Source organism: Ranitomeya variabilis, chromosome 1, assembly GCF_051348905.1.
Source record: "Ranitomeya variabilis isolate aRanVar5 chromosome 1, aRanVar5.hap1, whole genome shotgun sequence".
Taxonomy (NCBI): domain Eukaryota; kingdom Metazoa; phylum Chordata; class Amphibia; order Anura; family Dendrobatidae; genus Ranitomeya; species Ranitomeya variabilis.
The window spans coordinates 788,062,111-788,068,862 of record NC_135232.1 but is presented as its reverse complement, the minus strand read 5'-3'; positions in this window follow the sequence as shown (position 1 = coordinate 788,068,862).

Here is a 6,752-nt window from a genome sequence, read left to right as displayed (position 1 = left end):
GATCCGATACTTTTGTGGTATCGGGTATCGGTATCGAAACAACATTAATGTGTAAAATAAAGAATTAAAATAAAAAATATTGCTATACTCACCTCTCCGACGCAGCCTGGACCTCACCGAGGGAACCGGCAGCGTTGTTTGCTTAAAATGCGCGCTTTTACTTCCTTCCGTGACGTCACGGCTTGTGATTGGTCGCGTGCCGCCCATGTGGCCGCGACGCGACCAATCACAGCAAGCCGTGACGTAATTTTCAGGTCCTCAATGCCTATTTCTGCATTCAGGACCTGAAATTACGTCACGGCTTGCTGTGATTGGTCGCGTCGCGGTCACATGGGCGGCACGCAACCAATCACAAGCCGTGACGTAATTTTAAAAATGCGTGCGTCTCCTGCCTCCCGTGACGTCACGGCTTGTGATTGGTCGCGTCGCCCATGTGACCGCGACGCGACCAATCACAAGCCGGAACGTAATTTTAAAATCATGAATGCCTAGAATTAGGCATTGAAGACCTGAAAATTACGTCACGGCTTGCTGTGATTGGTCGCGTCGCGTCCACATGGGCGGCACGCGACCAATCACAAGCCGTGACGTCACGGAAGGAAGTAAAAGCGCGCATTTTAAGCAAACAACGCTGCCGGTTCCCTCGGTGAGGTCCAGGCTGCGTCGGAGAGGTGAGTATAGCAATATTTTTTATTTTAATTCTTTATTTTACACATTAATATGGATCCCAGGGCCTGAAGGAGAGTTTCCTCTCCTTCAGACCCTGGGAACCATCAGGAATACCGTCCGATACTTGAGTCCCATTGACTTGTATTGGTATCGGGTATCGGTATCGGATTAGATCCGATACTTTGCCGGTATCGGCCGATACTTTCCGATACCGATACTTTCAAGTATCGGACGGTATCGCTCAACACTACCCGTGTGTGAGGAGTGCCCTAGTAGATAGAAGCTTTGCTCCCCCTGGTGGACTAGAGTGTAAAGTGTAGTGTTTGACTGTGATACCTGGCTAGGTGAACTCCTTTGGTACCATCAGACGTAACATCACTCCCCCTGGTGGAAGAGCGACATTACTGCAGCGACCAGGACTCTGGGGCGCTGCACTTATATACCCACATACACTGCCTGCCTGCCTAGCACTGATATCTATATACATCTTGATTAGTCCCAGGGCCGGATTTAAGAGGTGGGTGGCCTGGGGCCCATTTTGGAGGGAGGCCCATTTTTCAAGGTGTTGCAATATGTAATGCAAAAACACAAAATGAAACGAGCGCAATTTTATTTACAAAAATCATTTACGCAGAGTAATTCAGGTAAAATCATTAATTTTTTACAATCCTTTTGTACACAACTTTCCTTGATTTTCGCGCTGCAAAATCATTAATAATGTAACTAAAATCCAATTTGATGCTCATGATAGCCAAATTTACAAGTCGTTCCTGCTTCATGGATGTCCTTAATCGGTTTTAAGCTAATTTGAGTTTTGAGAAGGAACGCTCACCACTGCAGTTTGTTACCATCCAAATTAGATATATCCTTAGAGCTATCTCAATGTTTGGGAAAGTGTCCTGCACACCCTTTTCCATGATAAGCTTGTACATGAAAAGTTCAGTGCTGATATCTTTTGGCTCCTCGTCTGTGAATAAATTGTCAAATGTTACAAACTGACACAGTTCATCGATAAATGTAATGTCCAAGTCATCTGAATAAGACCTGATGAGTTGCTCTGCTGTGCCCTTAATCTTGTCTGAAGACAGTTCTTTCAGATGGCTAGAAAAGCTAAATTTGCTTGATATATATATCTTTAGATGCTTGAAGACGTTGGTCAAGAGAAGCGATAAACTGATCAATGGTAAGCTAGAAAGTTTCTGTTCTGTATTTTTTCAGAAGGACTGAGTGGTACTTCTTCCGTATGGCCATAATTCAATGGATTGAGACACACGTTTCGGCGCCTGTGTTGAGTTATCGTCTGAACACACTCAGGCTAGTTTCACATTTACGTTTAAAAACGCAGCGTTTAAAACGCAAACGCAGGTGGTGAAAAAAACGCATGTAAACGCGTGCAAACGCTGCGTTTTTTAGACGCATGCGTTTTCTCATGCGGTAAAAAAAACGCGGCGTTTTGACGCGTTTACATGAGTTTTTTCCTGCGTTTGCGTTTTTGAAACGCATGCTGAGAAGTGTGTGACAGCTGCCAATCATCAAAATCATCTAGAAAACCCACTATAAATAGAAATAGCTAGGGTTGGGGTTAGAGTTAGGGTTAGGGGTAGGGTTAGGGTTAGGATCCCTTTATCACCTTGATGGTGGGGGGTGGCTTATTAGGGTTAGGGTTAGGGGTAGGGTTAGGATCCCTTTATCACCTTGATGGTGGGGGGTGGCTTATCAGGGTTAGGGTTAGGGTTAGGGTTAGGATCCCTTTATCACCTTGATGGTGGGGGGTGGCTTATCAGGGTTAGGGTTAGGGTTTGGATCCCTTTATCACCTTGATGGTGGGGGGTGGCTTATCAGGGTTAGGGTTAGGGTTAGGGTTTGGATCCCTTTATCACCTTGATGGTGGGGGGTGGCTTATCAGGGTTAGGGTTAGGGTTAGGGTTAGGCTTAGGGTACTGTCACACTCTGCAACTTTCCAACGACCACGACCAGCGATACGACCTGGCCGTGATCGTTGGAAAGTCGTTGTGTGGTCGCTGGGGAGCTGTCACACAGACCGCTCTCCAGCGACCAACGATGCCGAGGGCCCCGGGTAACCAGGGTAAACATCGAGTTACTAAGCGCAGGGCCGCGCTTAGTAACCCGATGTTTACCCTGGTTACCATCGTAAAAGTAAAAAAAAAAAAACTGTACATACTCACATTCCGGTGTCCGTCAGGGTCCCTCGCAGTCTGCTTCCCGCTCTGACTGAGTGCCGCCGTAAAATGAAAGCAGATCACAGCGGTGACGTCACCGCTGTGCTCTGCTTACTTTCTGGCCGGGTGATCCAGCGACGAAAGAAAGTTCCAAACGATCTGCTACAACGTACGATTCTCAGCAGGGTCCCTGATCGCTGCTGCGTGTCAGACACAGCGATATCGTATGGATATTGCTGGAACGTCACGGATCGTACCGTCGTAGCGACAAAAGTGCCACTGTGAGACAGTACCCTTAGGGTTTGGATCCCTTTATCACCTTGATGGTGGGGGGTGGCTTATCAGTGTGTATTCTTGTTTTTTTCTATTGAAACGCATGCGTTTAAAATGCAACCAAACACATGTGCTTAAAAACGCATGCGTTTACATAGACAGCAATACGTTTTTTTGCCGCAAAAAAACGCATGCGTTTTGTTGCGGCAAAAAAACGCCTCTAGAAATTACTACATGTTGCATTTCTGCAACCAAACGCAAGCATAGAAAAGACGCATGCGTCATCAAACGCGGCAAAACGCATACAAAAAAACGCATGCGTTTTTAATGTTAAATATAGGAAAAAAAACGCATGCTTTTTTTGCGCTAAAATGCAGCGGCAAAAAACGCAAATGTGAAACCAGCCCCAGACAGGTTCAGACAGCTCTTCGCCTTGCTTCTCATAAATTTTGAAGGAGTCACTCTTTGATGCGACATAGTTTTTTAAGCTGGTCAGTGATGCCACAGCAGTGTTTAAATCAAGTTTTGCTTGTTGTAGATTTTTACTAGTAGCATCTGTTCTTTGCGGGATATTATTCCAGAAGGTGGTGTTAATACCAATTTCAAGCTGATTCATTTGTCTTAACAGTCCTTCTGCTTCACACCGCTGGGCTGTATATATATATATATATATATATATATATATATATATATATATATATATATATATATATATATATATATATGAGGAGCTGCTGCTGGGCTTTATATATTAGAAGCTGCTGCTGGGCTGTATATATATGAGGGGCTGCTGTATATATCAGAGGCTGTTGCTGTGCTGGCTGTATATAGAATAGAGGCTGAGGGGCTGTATAAAGTGTATACACAGCACTATACTGTAAACAGGTCCACACTATATACATACAGTATACACAGACACACTGTAATGCAGGATATAGTGTGTGTGGACCTGTATATACAGTATGGTACTGTGTAGGACAGGAGCTGCAAGAAAGATACACAGACAGACACACACAGAGATCATACTCACCCACCGCGACACTGTGAAGACTGAACCACTACACCTCTTGATCTTGAGTGACTGAAGATCCAGAGTGAAGTCCTGCCGCGCTCCGCTGTGGAGAATCCTCTTCTCGCGCCGACATCTTGGCTCCGCCGCCTTCCTCGAAGGTAGCTGAACAAACTCTCATCTGATCTAATCTGATAGCTGAATAGGTAGCGCCTAGAAGCTTCTGTTGGGATTGGAGAAGGCTGCCACATGCCATAAGCTAAGCATTAGGTACAGGGAGGGTTCTAAGGAAGTCTGGCTAGGCTAGCCAGGTCAGTGGATGCTGACGCAGGTCAGATGCCATGACTCTGCCGCTCTGCGCCAGCCACTGAGATGTAGGACCGCAGCCAGGTCCCTACACTTTCAATAGTTTCTCTTTTGGTAAATGTTCCTTATCATTAGAAACGGTTCACAGCAAAGAGACGTGTATTTTACATGTTACATTGGTGGGAGGCCCAGGGCCCCCCCCAAATCGGGGCCTGATTAGTCCTCAAAAGGACTTTTGGTTGAGATGGGCTTGTGTATTACAGATGGTATACCCACAATAATAAAATTGAAAATCTCTCCCTATTTCAGCAGCAACTCTCCCTTTATGGCCGGGATCACACATGTGAGAAACACGGCCGAGTCTCGCATGTTAATACACGGCACTCGGGAGCAGAGCTTGTGGCTCCATCTATTGCTATGCGGCCGCACGCTCCGCTCCGGAGTGCCGGCGGCAGTGCCGGGTATTAACATGCGAGACTCGGCTGTGTTTCTCGCTTGTGTGATCCTGGCCTACTACGTGATTCCGGAGCTGTGACGAGCAGGGTGGCGCCAGGTCTGATATTGACCTGATGACGCTGTGCGGCCAGCCAATCACTGTAATGCCACAACCAACATGGCTGCAGCATTACAGCGTGTGGTAGACATTCCCTGCATGTTGATTGGCTCTCAGTGCGTCAAACATGCAGGGCTGGGACCCGAACTTCCGCCGAGCAAAGCTGGAAATACTTGCCAAGCTCCGGGCATTGCAAGCACTGCAATGCTCCAGCGAGCACCGAGTAGTGGCTAGCAGGCTCGCTCATCACTAATCCTAAAGCCACGTTCACACATTCGGTATTTGGTCAGTATTTTACATCAGTATGCGTAAGCCAGAACCAGGAGTGGGTGTTAAATCCAGAAGTGGTGACGTGTTTCTATTATACTTTTCCTCTATTTGTTCCACTCCTGGTTTTGGCTTACAAATACTGAGGTAAAATACTGACCAAATATTGAATGTGTGAACATGGCCTAAGGATAAGTAATAAGTTAGATTGGTGGGGTCCGACTGCTGAGACCTGCACCGATCTGCGGAATGTGCAACTTTTATCCCCATTAGTATGGAGTGACATGTACAACTCGACCACTGATCCATTCATTCCCTAAGGGTATGTGTCCACGTTCAGGCTTGCTTCAGGCTTTGGTCAGGATTTTATGCAAGTAAAATCCTGACCAAAACTGCACCTGAGGTCACTGGCAGGTCACCTGTGGTGTACCTGCGTGTTTTGCTCATTGTAGCAACATGCTGCGTTTAGAAAAAACGCACCGCATGCGCGTTTTCGTGGCAAAAACGCATGCATTTTTTAACGCATAGTGGAGTCGGGATTTCATGAAATCCCCTCCACTATGCTGTAACATCTGGACGCTGCGTTTTTGACGCTGCGGAAAAAGCAGCGTCAAAAACGCAGCGTTTCCTGAACGTGGAAACATACCCTAAGGGTATGGCTCCACGGTCAAGAGGGGCGGCGGTATCGCCGCAGCGGCGAAGCCGCTCGGCGCTAAGCCCCGCCCCCTTCCTGGGACGCGATCATGCCGGATGTGTTAACTCTTCACATCCGGGATGATCGCTCGCTCCCATAGGGCCCTGTGATATGCCTTGCGGGGACGCTGCGTCCCCGCAAGGTGTACGGGCATGCTGCGATCTGAAAAGACGCGCAGCATGTCCGTAGTCGCAGGGCCGCCGCGTGCGGGTTTCCACGCATAGTGGAGACGGGATTTCATCAAATCCCCTCCACTATGCTGGAACATCTGGACGCTGCTTGTTTGACGCTGCAGCGCTGCGCAGCGTCAAACAAGCAGCGTTTCCTGAACGTGGAAACATACCCTAAGGGGCTGCACTTGGCTTTTTCTGGAAGCTCCCATAGAGGATGAATGGAGCTGTGGTCAGAAATCCCATCTGCGGCTCCATTTTAAAATGGGGATAAAAGTTCACCGTTCTTCCGATCGGTGGGGTTTCCAATAGTTGGATTCCACCGATCAATAAAGTTATCCCCTACCTAACCTGTGGATCGGTGATCGGCATAATGCATAACACACTGCGGGGCTGGGATTCACAAGCTGGGTGGCCGCACAGGCACAGTCTGCGAGACTGCATCTGAGGTCAGACGGGCAGCGTTCACTGCGCCTGCCCCAGGCAGAACAAAACAGCGCAGGTGCCGGATGTGATTTGAAAACAGCGCGGAGGGGGCGGCGCCCGGCGCCGAAGAAGCCTTGAGTGACAGCAGTATGGCGTGTGCAGCAGGGGGGTTAAGACCTGCCTCCAGGGCCAAAGACAGGTATTT